Genomic DNA, 21,047 nt, shown 5'->3' on the forward strand with positions numbered 1-21,047 from the left:
TTGGGAGGGAACGAATACTGTGCTCGGAACTCCCCTCGGACGAGCATGGTGAGCGGATGCAGAGTTCCGTGCCTGCTGAGTAAACAGAACCAGCAACCTGCACTTCCAGCTCTCCTCACACACGCACAGGTGCACACAGGCACACACATTCACTCTCGTGTGCTGTGGGGGATGCGGAACTGTGGCCCTCAGGGAGCAGTCTACGTTGCAAACTGGTTTGCTCTGGCGTTCCTAATGATACAGAGCCCTAAGGAAGCAGATGTGCTGTGGGTTGTTTAGGGTGGAGAAGACCCTAGAGAATGGCTGCATGCAAACTCACTCCATTTCTTCTAATGGTTAATATCAGGCAATTTGAGTTGATCTTTTCCAATGAGCTCAGCTCTGTACTTCCTAGAGCTTCCTTTTAAACATGTTATAATTTACAAATGGATTTTTCCCCCATTTTAATTTTTTAATGCATTTCTGTTGAGGTTCTCTGTTTATTTAAAATTTTGTGTTTTAAATTATGGAAAGTCTGTGATCAAGAAATGGAGTAGTTCGATCACCAAGCACAGCATTTAGATATTTCTACTTAGATCACCACCATTGTGCTGATCAGACCGGGGGACTCTTCACTGGTATGTCTTCCCCGCTGGAGAAGGGTAAAGAACTGTGCTAAAGACTAAAAAATGAGTAGGCCATTGTTTATACGTACCTCACTGGGAAAATGCAATTAACTCCACTTCTTCTGGCTGGGTTGCTCTCTTTTGAATTCAGGAATGTTATAATGGAAGGTCTGTCTGGAACTGTCTGTCTGGCTGTCACCCAAACGGCAGTAAATACTTCTTCTTTGTGTGCTCGTTACACCGTGAACACGCTCACACTCTTAGAACTCTTGGCCTTAATGCAGTTGTCCTTCCTTCAGGTGTCTTGGACGCCTCCCGTGACAGGAACTTTTTCTTTGTACATGTAAGGTCTCAATAAATATTTTTGACTAAATATAATTTTTGAGAATTATAATTTTTTTCCCATTTTTTCTAGACCTAAAAAAACAGTACACTATGGCTTTGGAAATGCAGGTTTAGACAATTTTCTGTAAAAAATGTCATTTTCCAGGTCATTCTTCCCTATATTTCAAGAACACCTAAGAGGACTCAAGTACCTTGTGCCCTAGGTGCTGTTCACCGCCATTCTCTTGCCCGGAGTGGCCAGTCTCAGCTGCCGGAGCTTCGCCATGCACTCCCCATGCTCGCTATGTACGCCTCTGGTGCCTCTCAGAACGGTCTCCAGGGCAGAGCCGTGTTCTCTGCTGCATCTCAAAGGCCAAAACACAGACGACAAAGTGCTGCTGCCTTCCCATCAGTACTTACGGGGTAAAGGCATGATTATTTCTCACAGAAATGGAGAGTTCTCCCCCTCACTTCAATATTGTGGCACAATATCATCTGGGCTTTTAAACACATTGCCTAGTCTTACAATGTCACTCATGAAAAATGACTTCAAAAGTCCATTCTTGGCTATAATGAAATATCAATGACCAGAGATAATTTTTCCCCACAAACAACTTGAAAACTGGACAAAATATATAACACAATTGTGTTTAGACATTAGAAAACAAGCAAGATAAGGGACGCCTGGGTGGCTCAGGAGTTGAGCACCTGCCTTCAGCCCAGGGCGTGATCCTGGAGTCCCGGGATCCAGTCCCGTATCCGGCTCCCTGCATGGAGCCTGCTTTTCCCCCCTCCCTGTGTCTCTGCCTCTCTCTCTCTCTCTCTGTCTCTCATGATTAAATAAATAAAATCTTAAAAAAAAAAAAAAACAAGCAGAATAATGTTGTGATCATTGAGAGGAAAGAAACAAGCCCTACATGCCTCAGCTTTCACCCAAAGGCAAATTTCCAGACTGGAAAGGGAGCCTTCCCAAAACATGGGTAACCTTAGAGAGTTGAGAGTGGAGATCAATGTTCAGAGAAGCTGTGATGGCTGGAAGTTGTGGGTCAGAGTTCTGGAAAAGGGGAGTTACACAGAAGACCAGCACCCTTCTCACATAGCTTAAAACAAAGCTTGTTTTAAAGCAGGCTAAAGATAGCCTTCTATCTTGAAGACAAAAGCCACTGATCTTCAATGGAAGGCAGCAAACTCCAGATACTCAACACTTCATAATGACAAAGTCCAGCATCTAATAAAAAAAATTACTAGATATTCAAAGAAGCAGGAAATGTGATCCATGAAAAGAAAAACTGTCAAGAGAAATAGATCTCAAAATGATGAAATTAGCAGAGAATATTGGTAGAACGAGAATGAAAAGTATATAAAGTACATAGAGGAAAACATAACAATGAGAAGAGAAGGGAAAGACCAAAAGTGGAACTTCCAGAGATCAAAAATAAAATATCTGAAATGAAAATTTCACTGGATAGGATTAAGAGCAGATTAGATCCTAAAAAAGAAAAAATTAGTGGGATTGAACACCTAGTAATAAAATTGGCCAAAATGAAATAGAGAAAAACAGTTGGAAAAAAATAGAGCCTTTAGTGGTCTGTGAGATGGTATCAAAGAGAGTCTGGCATTACTTATAACTGGGGTTTAAGAAGATATTACAGTTGAGTGTGGGATAGAAAAAATGGTTGAAGACATAATGCCGGAAAAAATCCAAATTTGATAAAAACTATAAATCCCCAAATTCAAGAAGCTCAATAAATTTAATTAAGGATAAACACCCACATATCCATGCTTTCATATACCCAAGCCCACACCAAGGCAAATCAGACATTTCTAAAAACCAGTTACAAGGTAAGAATGGCATGGGATGCCTGGGTGGTTGAGTGGTTAAGCATCTGCCTTTGGCCCAGGGTGTAATCCTGAGGTCCCAGGATCGAGTCCCGCATCAGGCTCCCTGCATGGAGCCTGCTTCTCCCTTTGCCTGTGTCTCTGCCTCTCTCTCTCTCTATGTCTCTCATGAGTAAATAAATAAAATCTTAAAAAAAAAAAAAGAAATCTGGCGTGGATATGTTAATATTAGTCAAAGTTGACTTCAGAAGGAAGATTATCAGGGGTAAAGTGTGTCATTTCATAACAATAAAGGAAAATTCATCCAGAAGGCAAAGCAGTAATAGATATGTATAAACTAGTAACACAGTTCCAAAATACATAAATCAAAAACAAAGAGGACTAAAGTAACACTGTCAACCAACTTGACCTAATTGATGTTTATAGAATATTCCACTCAAACATTCTTTTCACAGAGGAATTAAGAAAGAAGAGAAAGGTTTCTGGAAAATGCTTAACATTTGGAAACTAAACAACAAATGTGCAAATAGACCAAAGAAAGAATTACAAGGGCAATTATAAATTCTTTCAAACTGGATGAAAATAAAAACAAAGAATATGAAAAGTTATGAATACAGTTCAAGTAGTGGTTAGAAGAAAATTTATAGTTTTAAGTATAGTAGAAAAATGAAAGTTCTCAAGTCAATGATCTAAGCTTCCACCTTAGGAAGCCAGAAGAAGTTAAATCCAAAGTAAGTGAAGAAAATAATAAAACAAGAGCAGAAATCAATGGAATAGAAAATAGAGAAATAATTGAGAACATTTAGCAAACCCCAACAAATCCTTATTCTATGAAAAAGAAATTAAATAAACAAGGCTCTTGCCAGACCAATGAAGATAATAGAATGAAGATGCAAAATTGCCAACACCAGGAGTGAAAAAGGTGACATTGACAGATTTTATTGATATTAAAAGGATAGTAAAGGAATATGGAAAACTATATGCCAATAAAGTAAAAAACTTAGATGAAATGGACAAATTCCTTGAAAGATATACATAACCATCATTGACCCAAGAAAAAAAATAGAAAATTGAATAGTTGGTATACCTAGAAAACTTCAGGCTCAGACTGCTTCAGTATCAAATTCCAACAAATATTTATGGAACAAGTCATGTAAATTTTACACAAATTCTTCCAAATAATGGGAAAGGGAACATTTTAAAACTCATTTTATGAAGCCAGAATAAGTTTGATTCCAAAACCAAAGAAAATACAAGGAAAAATATACTACAGATCAATAATACTCATAAACAGACAGAGTAGTAAGTAAAAACAAAACAAAATAAAAAAACTTAACAAACAAAATCTAACTCTGAGAGTGTGTACCAAGTATGGTCAAGTATGGTTCACCTTATGATTGAAAGGTTGATTTAATATTTGAAAATCAATGTAATTTACCACATTAATAAAATAAAGGAGGAAGCGATATAATTATTTCAAGAGATGCAGAAAAAGTACTTGACAAAACGTGACATCATCTCATTATATGGAAAAAAGACTCTCAGTAAACGAGGGAAAGAAAATACTTTCTGATAAAGGGCATTTATTCAAAACTATCAGTGATGAGCAGCAGATGTTGTATGTGAGTCACTAAGTTCTACACCTTAAACTAATATTACACTGTATGGTAACTAACTGGAATTTATTAAATAAAAACTTAAAAAAAAAAGCTAGGGCAGTCAGGGTGGCCCAGGGGTTTGGTGCCGCCTTCAGCCCAGGGCGTGATCCTGGAGCCCCAGGATTGAGTCCCACGTCGGGCTCCCTGCATGGAGCCTGCTTCTCCCTCTGCCTGTGTCTCTGCCTCTCTCTCTGTCTGTGTCTCTCATGATTAAATAATTAAAATCTTAAAAAAAAAAAAAAAGATCCCCAACTTACTTTAAAAAAAAAAAAGCTATCACTAACATCATACTTAGTGGTGAAAGACTGAATGCTTTCCCGATAAGATCAGAAATAAGGAAAGGATGCCTCCTCTCACGATAATTTCTATTCATTGTTGTATTAGGGGTTCTAGCCTATGCAATAAAGCAAAGAAAAAAAATGAAAGGAATAATTAAAACGGTTTTAATTCACATATGAAATACTTATATACATAGAAATTCCATGGACTGTATTAAAAAGCTAGAAGAATTCGTAAATGAGCTTAGCAAGGTCATAGGATACAAGGCCAATACAAAACTTAGCTGTATTTGACAGATTAGCTATGACAATTAAATACTAAAATTTTATTTATTTTTTATTTTATTATATTTTTTGGTTTTTTGTTTGTTTTTTGATACTAAAATTTTAAAAAGTCATTTACCATCGCTTCCCCAGACATGAAATACTCAGCAATAACTTTCATAAAATACATGTAAGATCAGTATAGTGCAAACTACAAAACTGCGAGAAACCAAGGTGACCTTGAAAAATGGAGAGATATACCGTGTTGATGAATCAGAAGACTCGCTCAGATGTCAGTACCCCGCACACTGACCGATGAGTTCAATACACTCTTTGTTAGTAGGGTCTGCGTCGCGTTAGGCAGGGGGAGCTTTGCCTTCTGGATGGTTCACCCGTGTGTTCTGAGCTGGATGGCCAGTGTCGGGCTCAGCTTCTGGAGTTTGTGCTGCACGTAGAACATGATACATTTTTTTACTTGTTCTTCCTTTAAATTTGATATCTTGGAAATACATATGAGTGGATGGAATGTTTTCTCTGGCAGCAAAGGTGATAATATCTCAGAATTAAATTTTGTAAGATTTTCTGGTTTTAAATTAGTTCTCCATAGAAACCATTCAAGAAATAAAAAGGGTGAGTGAACTGATAATAAGTATTCTCCTTCTCATAAAACAAGTTCAATAACTGGGGTCTGAATAGGCAGTGGTTAAGTTCATAGTGATTTAAGACTTGAGATATTGTCACTGGAAATGAAGTTGACAGCAATTACCTTTTCTTATTCTTCATTGCCTTACTTTTCAAAGGGCAGGCCATGGACCAAGAAAATGGACAACCCCAGGATACATTTCAGAAATACAGAAATTTAGACCCTACCAGGATAGATTTAATCAGAATCTGTATTTTAACATGATTCATAGGGGATTCTGTATAAATTAAAATTTTAGAAGTGCTGCACATTCATTCTCCATTACCAAACCCTCAGCTCATCTGAGCCGGCGTAGCTCATCCTGGAGAGGAATGAAGGAGCAGCGATCTTACCAGTGCACAGCATCATCCCACTGATTCTCAAACTTCACACATGAGATCTCTAGCAACTTTGATTCACTATATTCTCTGACAAGACTTTGAATAAAAAAAGCTAAACATGAATATTGAGACGGGTTCATGGAACAGAACCTCAGAATTACAAAATGCTTTAATCTGTCAAGTACTGTAGGAATTAACATGAGAAACACTTCAGTAGATTCCTCAAGATTGTCAGTGGGGGTGGGGTTTGCAAAAACACACGAGGAAATATAGTGAAAGGATAATGTCAGTGGCTTCAGAAATCACTTGCAAATTTTTCCAAAAAAAAAAATTGTGCTTAGTAACTGGACAAATGCAAGGACTATTAGAGAAGACTTCTAATTAGCAATCAGTCTGCCTTATCTCAGTGTTTTAGTCCATTTCAGTTGCTACTTAATCAACTGAAGGGGGCTGCTGCTTTATACAAATAACACAGGTTCCAAGCACCTCTAAAAGTGTTTACCTTCACTCATCAATCAAATATTTATTGAGTATCTACAGTGTGCCAGGTGTGCTAGGCTCGGATACAAGGCTAGTTACAATACCCTTCCTCTCTTTGCTGAGTTAGGAAGGTAATACGTGTTAATATAACCCTTAAATATATTAATATATTTATTTAATATATTAAATTATTTAAATATATTATTAAATATAAGCTTTAAGTACAGAGAGGAAGGAGAGATTCATCCTGCCTTGGGATTTAGGGAATACTTTGCAGAGGAGGTGACATTTGAGACAGACTTTCAAGGGTTGACTAAATCATGTTGGCTTCATAATTTCTCCTGATTCACCTGTGCACTTTAGATTTCTTTTTAATTTTAAGCTTCTTTATGGATAAAAGTATACAAGGAGGTAAACAAAGGAAAATGGGATTAAAAAAGAAAATTTGCCTACTGTAGTTTAGCAGATTACTGAACACCAAAGGAAGTGATATAAGACTTTGAGTAAATGGAATAACCTAATTATATATTAGGTAGTGACAGCTCCTATTTTTATGTTTTATTGTAGTAAGAACACTTAACGTGAGATCTATCCTCTTAACACATTTTTAAGTGTACAATACAGCATTGTTAATTGGAGGCACAATATCTCTAGAATTAATTCATTTTGCAAAACTAAAACCTTATACTCTTTCTGCAGCAACTCTCCATCTTTCTTTCCCTCCAGACCCTGGCAACCATTATTCCACTGTTTGTTTCTATAAGTTTAACTACATTAGAGACCTCATATAAATGGAATCATGTGGGACACCTGAGTGTCAGTGGCAGAGCGGCTGCCTTTGGCTCAGGATGTGACCCCGGGGTCCTGGGATCGAGTCCTGCATTGGGCTCCCCGCAGGGAGCCTGCTTCTCCCTCTGCCTGTGTCTCTGCCTCTCTCTCTCTCTGTCTCTCATGAATAAATAAATAAAATCTTTAAAAAATAAAAATAAGTGGAATCATGCAAAAAGCACAAAGATTTTGAATTATAAAAATTATTCTCAAGGTATCATTGAACTTTTATGAGCATTATATTTTGGATATGACTATATATGTAATTTAAAATTATATATGCCTTAATGAGGTGTGCACATATAATTGGGACACACATAATGAAAACGATTTTATGATTTGCCTCCTAATTTAGAAAGAGGCTGTTTAAAATTGTTTTGTTCATGCATCTTAGGTAGCAGTTCACTCATTCATTCATTCATCTATTTGTTCTTTCATTCATTCCTTGATTATCTCTTCAGTGCCTATAGTGTACCAGGTACTGTACTAGATGCCAGTGATATGAAGTGAGGTTAAAACACAGTCTTTGCTTTTATAGAGGTAACAATAGCTGAGAGAGAAAGAAATGCCATAAAGCACTGGGTATTGTAACTGAGGCATTTATGGGGTTCAGGGGTTTAGGAGAAATTGCACCTTGTGGAGGCAGTATTTAAGGAGGGGTTCAAAAAAGGAGATGTAGCTCGAGTTGACTATTCCCAAATGCTTTCGCAAGGGGTCAAAGATGAAGGAATGCGACTGTGTTTTTTAAATACCAAATACTGTTAAAAAACAAATACAAACAAATCATATGTTGTGAAATTCTATTCAAGTGAAATACTACGTATGTGTGAGGAAGGGGTGTGTGAGGAGCTTTACGGGCATAAAGAGATTCAAGAAAGGATAGCCACCAAAATGTTAATAGTGCTATTTCATGGGGTTGGCTTTCCAAGGGAAAATGAGTAGACCGAGGAGTAAAACATTTCTCCTTTTAAGGGCAAATGAATTTCTTTTTTGTTCCTTAATACTTAACAGTTATAGCCCCTTTTAAAGCATTCCAAACATTACTTTTCTTGATTTTCATGTCAACCCTATGAGTCTGTTAGCATAAGCGTGATTATTACTCTCATTTTGCAGATGGGAGGACAGAGGCGCACAGACTCATAGATAATAAATGAAAAACGAATGCATAGGTTCCTGAAACTCAACCTAGATTATCCCATAAGCATGGTCCCTGACTTGTAGTTGCAGAGCCTCCGGAGGCTGGGTCTAAGAGCACCCTGCGGGAAAGCGGGACATAGCGCGACATCACACACGCAGGTACTGTTAGACTGCACGGACACATGGCAGTCCTGTAAACTAGTTCATTATTACTCCTGTTTTATAGAAGAGGTTATAGCCTGAACGATGCAAGCGTGGGGCTCGGTCTTCCTGCTCTGGTAGGCCATAAAGATTTCATGGATCGCATTCAGGTACAGCCCCACCACGATGAATAGTTGAGGATGAATACATCTTGGGGTGCAGTTTGTCCTCCTTTCTCAGGGTTGCCTCTCCTGTGCGCTTCACTCTCCTGCAGATGCTTGGATTACATGCTCATTTACACTCTAAAGTGTGCACTTCGCCTCTTCTCTCTCGTGTCTTTTACCAGTTTGTGGACAATCAGATGGCATCTCACTCATTGTTGTACCCGACGCGACGTCCTGCAAACACAAAGTGCTCAGAAAGAGGGCTATTAGTGAAAGCCAAGTGGAAGAATGACTGGGAGAATGGAAACGTGGTCATATGCCTAAGGCCACTGGAGAGGAACGAAGGCAGGGTGCAAGCTGTCGGCTGCAGATCTGGGGACAACCGATGCCGCTCCGCATAACAGCAAAATCTTGAGATGAAAAAAGTTCCAACAAATGGCATCAGAGAACCGAATTTAGACCTTCTGCTTGGCTCTTGTCTTGTGGGTGGCACCTGGCTGAGTCCATATTAGGAATTCCATTTCCATAGTGAATTGAAGTTTGATGAAGTTTTAAATCCAAGCAGTCGGAGAAGATACTCAGTAACTGCAAATGCAATGTCTGTGAGCTTCTCCAGCCCCAGAGGTCATCCCCGAAGGTCGCTGTCAGGCCCAGAGGTCACCGTCAGGCCCAGAGGTCGCCCTGAGGTCGCTGTCAGGCCCAGACGTTGTCCCCGAGGTCACCGTCACCCCAGAGTTCGTCCCCAAGGTTGCCGGCAGGCGCAGAGGTCATCCCCGAGGTCGCCATCAGGCCCCGAGGTTACTGTCAGGCCCAGAGGTCGTCCCCAAGATCACCATCAGACCCAGAGGTCTCCCCAAGGTCACCGTCAGGCCCAGAGGTCGCCCCGAGGTCGCCGTCACCCCAGAAGTCGTCCCTGACGTTGCTGTCAGGCCCAGAGGTCACCCCAAGGTTGCTGTCACCCCAGAGGTCGTCCCCAAAATTGCCGTCAGGCCCAGACGTCGTCCCCAAGGTCGCCGTCAGGCCCAGAGGTCGTCCCCGAGGTCAGGCCCGTGCAGGTGGCAAGGGCCCGGGTTGCCGTTGGGGCTGCAGCGTGGGCTCCACTGCGGGGCCTGCACCTTGGGGCCTCGGGCAGTGCCGCGGGCCTCTGGTCGCCGCACCACCCCCCGCCGTCTGCCCCAGAATCACCCAGAACCACCATCCCGAGTCCTTTGCTCCGAGGCCGCCCTCTCTTGGGCGAGTTTGTGGAGCCCCAGGCGCCGAGGAGGAACACGGGCACGGCGCTGGGCTGGAGGCCTTGCTCCCCGACCTGCTGAGTGTACCCCGCGCCCTGGGCAGGTGAGGTCGTCATCGATGGGTGATGAGCCCCCGCAGGGCCCGTGGGCAGGGGCAGCCAGTGGGCAGCCCAGAGCCCGGGCCCCGAGGGGCGGGTGACACGGCTGGGCCTGGGGCCGAGGCCTCTGGGGTGGCCGGCCAGGTCTCAGCAGTAGGCCAAGCAGCTGCTCTGAAGCTGCCCTTGGGAGCTTGGGCCAGTGTCACTGGAAGAAGTGGTGCCACAGCTGCCGCAGCACAGACAGTGCAAGACTGTCTGGAAAATGAGACCAGATGTGAGAACAGGCCCCACTTTAAGAAATCGGGTTACAGAAGGGAGGAGAGAGAGAACTAGCTGGCTTGGGTGGGAGCTTTTTAGTTTGTTTGTTTCTAGTGAGAGAAGATGCACTGGAGAGGCAGAGGTAGGAGACGCAGGAAGGAGAAGGGACGGGTCACTCATTAGTAGGTGCCCGTTGAAATGAGGATAGAAAGTGTAGACTTTGCCTTTGGTGAAGGGGAACGCTCTTCTACTATAAACCCTGACCAGGTCATGGAAGGGATGGGATTGTGAGGTTTTCCCCAAATACCCCAGAACAATGGGTTCCCTAGATGCCGGTGATGAACAGCGTGGTCTGTGCCACTCACCAAACCAACCAAAAACTGTGAGATTAGGCCAGAGATCCTTCGAGTCCACACTGCCAAGAATTTGGGGAAATATCCTTGTGATACTCTGAGGAGCTGGAACCTCGGTTGACGTAGTTTTTCTTCTGCAGAACATATAATGTTTTGTTAGTTGCCAGTCCCCACCAGTCTGGAGACTAATACACTGTGGGCAAAGAATCTGCAGTAGATGCTACAGTAAGATGGAGTTTTTGATTATCCAGCCGTAAGCCAACGGGACTGCCAGGACTCAGCTCTGTATCCTGGGATGAGCTGAAGAAGGTGTACTGAGTTTCAAAGATCGTCCTTCTGCCAACTTCCCCATTTGTATTGGATGCTCCCAATACCCCCAGCCCCCACCTCACCCCTGATTTTCCTTTTCTCAGGGATGTTCTTCCCTGCTCCCTTTGGATACAGCCATCTGTTGGGTCCTACTTGCCCATATGCTTGGGCTAATAAATTTGATCTCAGTTCATCTTCTGCTTGGGTCTGACCCAGTGAATGCCAAGGTATTGAAAGACTTTTCAGTGAACAGAGGAATCCTGTCTACCATCGCTATTCGTTATAAACTGTTAGGGAGACAACGTTTTCATTGTCATCAGAAACCTTCCAAAAGTTCCAAAGCTTTGGCAACGTCTACACCTCTTATAGGTGTATGTTTTCTACAGTGATTCAGTTACCAAGAGCGGATTGGCAGTAGGAGTGAGGAGTGTGACTGAGGAGTGGCTGGACGATGCTGAAGGTCATCCCTGACCAGTCCTTGGAAGGCTTCAGGGATCTTCCAAATGTTTTCTTAACTCTGTCCACTGACTCCTTTAATCACGGGTGAGGCCTGGGTTTTATTAGATTTATCAGGGGCTGGATATGAAATCCTGTACCAGGCACACGGTTAATATGATTTCTTAGAGTTCTGCTGTCTGTCCTATCTGGTTACCAATTCTCTTTTTTAAGATGGAGTATTAACAATGGAAAGAACAAGCTCAGATGTTCCTTTTCTCTGAGTGATTCACACTGTGCTTATGAAGGAAACCATTAGTTTTTCCCTTTCCTTTGATAAACCAAATGTTTTGACAACAGGTTCCTCAATAGGATACCAGAATTACATGAATAAACGAATACAATTCACAATCACTGAACATATCCCAGGTACCATAGATTTTAATATAATATACTTTAGCACATACTCAAAAAGATTAGTACTAGGACTGAGCATCAAATTTAGGTTTCTTGGGATCCCTGGGTGGCGCAGCGGTTTAGTGCCTGCCTTTGGCCCAGGGCGCGATCCTGGAGACCCGGGATCGAATCCCACATCGGGCTTCCGGCGCATGGAGCCTGCTTCTCCCTCTGCCTGTGTCTCTGCCTCTCTCTCTCTCTCTGTGTGTGACTATCATAAAAAAAAAAAAAAATTTAGGTTTCTTCTGTGCTGCAGTAATTAACACATGACAATGAAAGTTGGTCACCAGTACCTCCCAGTCTATGCTGCTTTCATTTTCAATAGTACAAGACAGCATCGGCTTGTTACAATGAAGTTTTAGAACTATTTCAAACAATAGTTTTTCCAGTTTTTATTGTTCCAGAAAAAGAATAGTTTTTCTCATAATCATAGAAGAAAAATGAAATATCTGTGAAATATCAGACTATCAGACTGCACTTAAATGTAAAGGCTTAAATTTTTTTTTAAGCATTAGGAAATCCAAAAGAGTTCAGATTTTTCCTATGCTTCCGACCTTCTCTGATTTACTTTTTAAATCTCTTTGTACTCTGATTTACTTTTTAAATCTCTTTGTACTCTGATTTACTTTTTAAATCAGAGTATAATTTACATATTGTACAATTCACCCATTTTAAGGGCATAGTTTAGGTCTTTATATTTCAACAAAAATAAAAATAAGTGAAAAAGTAAAACCACTTATGAACATTTTTTTAAAAAAATTGCACAAAACATGAATATGGAATAAAATGAAAAAGTTGTCCATATTCCTCCAAAGACTCTAAACTTGGATCGATTTATAGGTGTACTGCTTTCTACTTTCCAGGATCAATTTATTCTCAGGTTATAGAAATGAATTCAGAATGGAGAAAAATATTGATTATTTCTTACTTCATTTTATGAAATAAACACAATCCCAATATCAAATAGATATAGACAAGAGGCCATAGTGAATCTTACTTAATGATTTATATGTGAACATTCATAAACAAAAGATCTAGTAGAATCTAGTAGTATGTAAGATAATAACCTATCATGTACAATGGAGTTTATCTTAGGAATACAATGGCAGTTAAATCTAATATTAGGAAACTTACTGAAATAACTTTAATTAGTAAGTTGAGAATGGAATATGTTCTTCTCAAAGGAGGTTATATAGTATTTGAGATAATCCTCTCATTTTTTATTTAAATAAAATAACATAAACTCTTTGTGATGTAAGAATGGAAAGAACATTCATTAATGTGACAAAGCAAATCAGTTTGAAACCAACAACCTAGAGCCTATTTATTGCTGAAACTCATACTCAAACTTTAAACTCAGAAATACATTAGGTGATCCTATAGCATTATTTAATAACAGTCTAGAACTTCTGGTCAGTGTTATAGGATATAAAACTGGATTAATAGATATTTTAGAAAGAAAGTCTCAACATGATTATTTTTGGATGACATTATCCTATACCTATCATATATCATCATACATAGACGGCTCAAAAGACTTGACAGAAAATTTCTAGAAATTGATTGTAAAGTTCAATGAAATGGCAGGATACATGATAATGACACCAAAAGTATACCTTTAAGCCAGGAATGAGTTTAAATATAATGGAAAAAGAAGTGGTATTCACAATTGCAACCAATATTTAAACCATACACCAAAAACTTTAATAGAAAATGATCAGTTATAGGATGCATAATATTCATAAAATAATTTCAGAGAAATAGCTCAGGAGAAATATATACTGTCCTAGTACTGAGCTCTAGGAGAGGAATGGTGTGTAAGGAGTGCATGACTTCCTGAGCATGGATTTATAAGAAGGGCAAAAGCAGTTTTTTTCTAGGAGTCTCATGAAGTATTCATCAAAGCATTCCAAAGTTACAACCATGGCTAAATGTAATTTGGTGAAAGCAGTCCAGAGGCTAATAATATAACTCAGATGTCTGGTCATCTGATTGTCTGGCTTGATTTAAAGCCAGATTAAGATGAAAGCCGCACAGAATTGTCCTGGGACTAATGGCTGTTGGGATTGGGTGATGCATACGTGTAGGTTCATTATGTCATACTGCTTATTCTGGTCTGTTCTTGTGTGTTCGAGATTCTCTGTAAGAAAAGGTTAAACAAACAAACTCAAAATAGCAGCTCTTAATACAGGCTTATCTGACCCAGAGAGGGATCTCCTAGACTTATATACAAAATATTGTCTATATAGATGTATGCCCTTTTTTTTTTTCTAGGGAGGAGGTCTAAAACTCTGATCACATTCTTAGTAATTGGAATAAATAGCTTCTCTGGTCAAAACTCCATGAGGATTATTTCTTGCAACTATTGTTTTTACTAGAAATTAAGAAACAGAGATTGAGAGCACCTGGATGGCTCAGTTGGTTAAGCATCCAACTCTTGGTTTTGGCTCAGGTTGTGATCTCAGGGTCGTTAGATTGAGACCCATGTTGGGCTCTATGCTGAGCACAGAGTCTGCTTGTTCCTCTCCCTCTGCATCGCCCCCCCGCCTCTCTCAAATAACTTTTAAAAAGCATTAAAAAAATAAAGAAATAGAGATTGTAAGGCTATGATGTCTCGCACAGACTCTAAGGTACAAATGGGACTTGCTAAACTGTGAGGGCTCTTGGAATCTTTGTGAAAGAAGAATTTGTGATTAAGGAATCCAAGCCTTGAGGTGGAAACGGTTATGGGGGGCAGGATTGAGGATCCAAGTGAAGCCCTGAAAGGTGTTATAATAGTCTGTAAACCTATTAAAACAATGTAAATGGGGAAACGTGTTCAATAAGTAAGCAAAAGTGACATTTCATAAATACTACAAGAGTTAATTATGGGCATTATAAAATTAATTTCCATTTACCATTTCTAACTCTGCAGAACTTATTCATCATCCCCTATTGAGCTGCTTTCAAATTCATTTTGCTTTGCTGCTGATAATATGTATTCTAAGAAGGCCTCCTCCTCCCTGCCTCCTACTGCCTACTTAGTTTCATTCTTGGTTCCAATGTTCAAGACCTTTTAAGTTTTGTCACTAGAAGATTTTGATTCCCACCTCCCAGGCCCACGGTGTTCTAGAGACAAATAGAGTGAAATAGCACCTCTTAAGAATGTTCCAGTACCCTCTTTTAGAAAAGACTCAGTCCTGTGATGATTTTTTCCCCTCAACTTTCAGTATATCACATATGGTTTCATTAGAAAACTCCTACTCTGTCATCTACTTTATCTCCTTTCCTTTTTATAAGTGAATGGTCTTTAATTAATTAATAAAATCTAAAAGCCCAGGTGTGATGATGATGATCATGATGATGGTAACTGATGACAATTCTGTGCCAGGCACTTTTCTCTGTGCTTCGCATGTATTAACACATGCAATTCTCATTCAACCCTACAAGAGAGTGTCAGAAACTATTTGAAGCCTAAAAAGCAAGGAAAAGAGATGAGTGGGTGACTTTTGAGGGCATGGCTGGGCTTGCAACTTATCTTGATTTTCTATTGCCTGAATGGATTATTTTGCAACTCCACAGAGGCAGAGGTCAGCTTGTAGATTTGTGTTGAGACACAGAGAATTTCTCTTGAGTTGGTGGGCCAGTGCAGGGGGGATTTGGTAATCCCAAAGGTTATGGTTCATTGCCCTCTTGGACATTAACTAATTTTGTTTCTTATCCTGCAAACTTTTCTGAACATTTGTTTATTACCTTGTCTATAAATGCCTATCTTCTCAGATGCTCTTTGGACCAGTTTTATCATAATAATGTTTCCTTACTAACTAAGGATTTAAACAAAACTCATGATTGTTTGTCAACACTTTTTTAACCTTTTGAAAACCATACCCTCAACACTAGATGTGATTGTGTTCTACTCTATTGTGTGGACTTCAATCAATTTACTCAACTGTTTGACCCATTGTAGGGTACTGAGGTTGCTTCTGATATTTTTCCTTTTAAGAAAAAAAAATGCTATATAAAATACTTAATGGCTAGAAATTTATGTTTGTTCAATTATAACCATATAAACAAAATTTCCGGGCCAAATCTATTCACATTTTAAAGATTTTTGGTACACATTGTTCAATTGCCCCCCAGAATGTTTGTTCCAATTTATATTTCAACAGAATATGGGAATACCCACTTTCACTTTTCACATTTCTTTTCCCTTGAAGATTCTCAACAAGAGTGACTTATACAAGTAAATAAAAAAAGGAGAGATTGATGAAAGTGCGTAACTAAGATTTTGAGGAAAGACAACTTAGAATTGGGGACAACTTACTGCATTATGTATTAAGGGGAATTCTATGATAGGAGAATCAATTGTGTAGGTTTGACAACAAAGCTATTTTCTAACTAATCTAACATTTGTGCTTGGATGGCTGCCTGAAGATAGGGCAGTGGATTATTCATAGAAAGAGTCAACTTTTTTTCCTCCCTCATTTTCTTTCCGTTTCTTCTTTCTTTTCCTCCCTTTTTTTTCCCTAACAAAACATCTAGATGCTCTACAAAACAATGGGTAATAAAAGTCACACATTTTTATGTTATCAAGTAGGACAACAGTAATTTCAGTGTGGGAAATATATTTATTATGAATGCCTAACTAAGTATGGCCTTGCACAAGAGAATACCTAATTTTAAAAAAGATTTTACTTATTTATTTTGAGAGAGAGAGCAAGGGGAATGGCAGAAAGAGAGAACCTCCAGAAGACTCCCCACTGAGCATGGAGCCAGCCAAAAGGCTGGATCTCACAATCCTGAGATCATGACCTGAGTCAAAATTAAGAGTCAGATGCTTAACTACTTGACCCACCTGGTGCCCTGAGAATATCTAATTGTAAGCCATGTTGTTTTGTTCACATAACCATAATCTAGTCTAGTAGTGGAAGCTAAAACTTGTTTCCTAAAGTTAGAAATAAAAAAAAGCTAAGTGAATTTAAAAAGATTTTAGTAAATACATGTTTAGAAGTACATAGAACATTGCAATTTCCACTCTTATCTATCTAGATAGATAAATCTAGGTAGGTCCCCCTTCTATTTTTAAGGCATCAGAAACGTAAATTCTCTAAGCTTGTGGTTTCTTAAAGTCAACTGTGAGAGCAAGTCGCATAACATTGCTATCACTACTACTCACTTTACAAAGTTTTAGTGCTTTATGAATATTTGTTTTAATATTTAGTGAGCCATGTCACCAAGCCCAGGCAAAGAGTGGGTTACCAGAAATCTATTTCGGCTCAAAGAACTAAGAAGAGGAGGAGCGGCAGATGCAAGGAAGAGAATCCGGTGCTTCCACAAAGAAGCTACATGCGTTGTCTTCTTGCTCCTGAAGAAGGTCTGATACAGTGAAAGCATTGGCAGTTTGTCTTGAATACCTCCCACTTCCCTTTTAGTTCCAGTGTGATATGGGGTTGGGAGGGAAATATATGTATATTAACTAATTTAAACTCATTGATAGACTTAGTCTTGAACTTGAACAGACCTAAGGGTCTGAAGGTAAATCAGGCAGCCTTTGCCCTGTCTCTGAGATTCCCCAGGGAGGCAAGAACCTGTGGAGAGAGGAGGAGAAGTCAAGCAGGTGACCACTGAAGAATCAGAGATTACTAAGCTGGTATTGGACTTGAGTTTGGAAAAATAAAATAAAATTTAAAAAAACCACTCTTGGCATGCTCTGCCAGGAACTGCGTCTGATTCTTTTGTGTGTTCACTGAATTTCCGCTAAAAGCACTTAGCTCCTTCTGGTCCTTCAACAGGGTCTGGGTTTTCATAACCATTAAGGTGAACAACAACAGAAGTGATGCCAAAGTCGTTAGCCTCAGTGATCCACTATCCAGATGTTGGGGGATGTTTACCAGACATTTTCCCTAATGAGCCAGACCATTTGGCACAGGTTATGGGTGTTGCTAGAAGGCTTTCTTGGAAATTAGTTCAAGAATATCCTCTTTGACAAAGGAGCCGGACCTCAGGCCTGATTGAGAAATAAAAGATTTATTTCTAATGGAGACATGTTCAAGATAAAAAGACAAACTAAAATGGAGTCCAGAGCAAGGGTAGAGTTTGGAGGGTTGAGTTTTTCTGCCAGCTGTAAAATATAGTTTTAGGGCATGTAAGCGTAGTTTTAATGCACTGAACAGACGAGGTCGGTGAATAATATGCGTTGATTTCTAGAATTCGTACTTTCCCCAGCACACTGATTGCAAGTGCTCTGCCTACCTATAGGCCCATGAAAAATATTTTTACTGAAGAGAGGGGGATGTGGTATAATGATTTTCCCAAGCTTCTTGGTTTGATTTTCTTGAGGAAATCTGTGTTCTTTGAGGTTCCACGTTGGCCAGAATCTGCCCGGTGTGACCCTCCTCCCTCCTGCAGGACTGAAGGGCGACCCGGACCCCAGTCCATCTGTGACAGGCCCGGACCTGCCCACAGAAACACTGGGGCCGCCACAGTCTGGGTCTCCGGGGTCCCTGCAGGAGTCCTGGGCCGAGGGAGAATTGGAGGCTGGGCCCAGGAGAGAGACGTCCGGAGACACTGGGCCCGTCCAGACGCCTGAAGCCTTTTCTCTGAGCCTGAATCATACAGAATGCGTCGGTCCCCAGTAGGGATTGGAAAGTGGCTGCTGGTCCTCGGGTTGGGTGAGTGGGGCTTGCCTCTGTGACACAGGTGTGACACAGGTGGCCAGGGTCCAGACGCTGCCGTCCTGGTTGGACGCCGGCCTTACCGCAGCCTGGCCGGTGGACCGCCCTGGGCTCAGGGTTGTACTGGGGGCACAGCGCGGTGCGAGGGCTGGGAGTTGGGCAGGAGCTACTTAGGGACTTCTTCGGCAAACCCTAATACTAAAAACGTCTGAGACCCACTGTGTCAAATCATGTCAGATCCTGCAGGTTGTGCTCTGGAACAAGGCCCAGGCAGGAACGGCTTTCTAAATGGAAGTACCTTGCCTTCGGAGACGTTCTTAACCAAACCTAATTTGATTTTTCTGCATGTTCCCTGTGTTCTTTTCATTTCTCAGAAACCAATTTCGGAGATAAATAACTGCCTGTCAACTTCACAAATTAAACAAATGTCATATAATTGTATAATTCTTCACTATTTCCTGATTCTTCTTCTGCTGCGGATTGCTGAAGGAGCACATTTATCCATGACATTAGCTTGTTGATATAAATCCTAGGCAACCTAATTTCCAAAGAAGTTGACATTTACATTCTTTTAATATGATGTTGCAAATGTAAGGTTAGTATTTATTGTGGAAATAAGTATTTCAAGCACATGGGTTTATTTCCAATTTCCTTTCTCATTATTTCTCATTATTTCTTATTTTTATTCTGCTATGTCCAGATTATTGCAGACTTTCTTTAAAAACTCTTTTCAGATTCAAGTATTTTCTGTGATGAATTCTAGTCCTGGTCAGAAACGCCAGATGAAATACATAGATTTCAGGCCTTGTTTGGCATCATATGTAAATATGGAGACCAACGGACATATCTTTTTATGCCAGTTCCAAACAAACACTAATAAAGTTAGCTTTAAAATGTATACTATGATTAGTTATAAACACCCAAGGTTTGAAAAAAGCTGTTGAAATTGTTAGGTGGGTTGCACAGCTGAATGCCAACAGTAACCATCAAAGTTCTGAGTTGAAATAAGCTTTTTGCATGTGTTCTTTCATTTAATCCTCACAATGCATCATGAAGTGGTTGTTACAAATAAGGAAACTGATGTTTAGAAATTAAGCAATTTACCTCAATCACTCACTAATATGGAGCAGATTCCAGGTTTGAATTCAGGTTTTTGGTACCAATGCTTTCTACTCCTAGAAAGTCTCCTTAGTCAGAGTTAGAATAATTCATATAGAAATATAGTCATAACTTTCCTTAAGATTCACTAGATCTCCTTCTTTGGTTTTCAAAATATTTTGATTTCTTAATTTAAAATTTTGTCTACATGAATCACCATATATGGTGATATTTAGCATCAAGGAAATAGGCTGGCTGATGGATGATGTGATACCACCTGGTATCCGTAATTGTTTAAAGAAGTTCAAAAAGGGGTGCCTTGGCTGGGCCAGTTGGAAGAGCACGCAGCTCTTGATTTTGGGGTCATGAGTTTGAGCCCCATGTTAGGTGTAGAGATTGCTAAAAAAATTAAATACTAAAAAAAAGATTTTTTTTTTTACTTTAAAAAAGGAGATTTTTAAAGAAGTTCATAAAATTTGTCTTTGCAATATACCCAAATTCTAATGTGTGGTTGTAACAGCAGGATTAGAAATGGAAACTACACTGTGTCTATCTACCATCCAATTCTTTTTTCTAGTTCCATATTTCCTGGTGGTGTAAATTTCTTTTCTTGTGCTTGGCTTCTTCCTGGGTGATTTTATGCAAAACCGCAGGCATTTTTCTTGTCTTTGAAATCAAATTTAGTCCAAAGTTCCTCTGACCTTAATGGCTCATTCAGTGAATGACACATACCTACCACTTGCAGAAACATGCTCTCTAGGTTACATGCCTCCTGAATTCATTGTTGGCACAAACAGATGATGATAACACAGCTTTCTTACTCTTTTCTTTTCACCCCATTGTATTATTCCATTCTGGATATGTATATATCTTTTTGGGGATTAAAATTTTGATTGTGCCATTATTTAGTTTGATTTATCAGCAGCCATTTGGATTCTGAATGATCTCATTTATGACGAATCAGGATTCTAATCAGTTAATGAGATAGGATCAGATTCCAAGTGTATGTATTTTTATTCCTAATTCTGGCACAGAGATAGAATTTAATGTTCAGAAGAATAAAATTACCTCAACCTAATGTTCAGTACACAACACATTAACCATTATAGTTTCTTTGGCTGCTTTGAAGTTCTTTGGATTTGTACATATTTGATTTTGCTTTCACATCTGCCACCAAGATCTGTTCTCATAGTGTTGAGTCAAATAACCATTGTAGAAATTTAAAAGATGACCCTTTGACTTTTTCTTTTATTTTATATTATTGTTGTGCAATAAAGTTTATTTAAAATAAAAGCTAATATAGAAAAGAATCCATGGGGGAGTATATCAGAATTAAATCTCATGTTCTTTGCAACTTCCCCAAGGCTAGTTTCCAACCTACATTGTTTTCACAATAAAGCAGCTGATTTCACAT

The 21,047-nt window shown here is 39.7% G+C and overlaps 1 long non-coding RNA gene across 5 annotated transcripts in view; it reads right to left on the bottom strand.

The window, feature by feature from the left end:
- Window positions 1-4,862: 4,862 nt before the first annotated feature.
- Window positions 4,863-21,047, bottom strand: part of LOC119875970 — a 64,423-nt gene continuing 48,238 nt past the window's right edge. For 4 of the 5 annotated variants that reach the window (XR_005353932.1, XR_005353934.1, XR_005353933.1 and 1 more), the window contains one exon: window positions 4,863-5,413. This is a non-coding gene — a long non-coding RNA (uncharacterized LOC119875970). Of the gene's footprint in view, window positions 5,414-12,649; window positions 17,450-21,047 lie in introns of those variants that run through there. The other variant, XR_005353935.1, reaches the window with a different exon arrangement.

Source organism: Canis lupus, chromosome 1 (assembly GCF_011100685.1).
Source record: "Canis lupus familiaris isolate Mischka breed German Shepherd chromosome 1, alternate assembly UU_Cfam_GSD_1.0, whole genome shotgun sequence".
Classification (NCBI taxonomy): domain Eukaryota; kingdom Metazoa; phylum Chordata; class Mammalia; order Carnivora; family Canidae; genus Canis; species Canis lupus.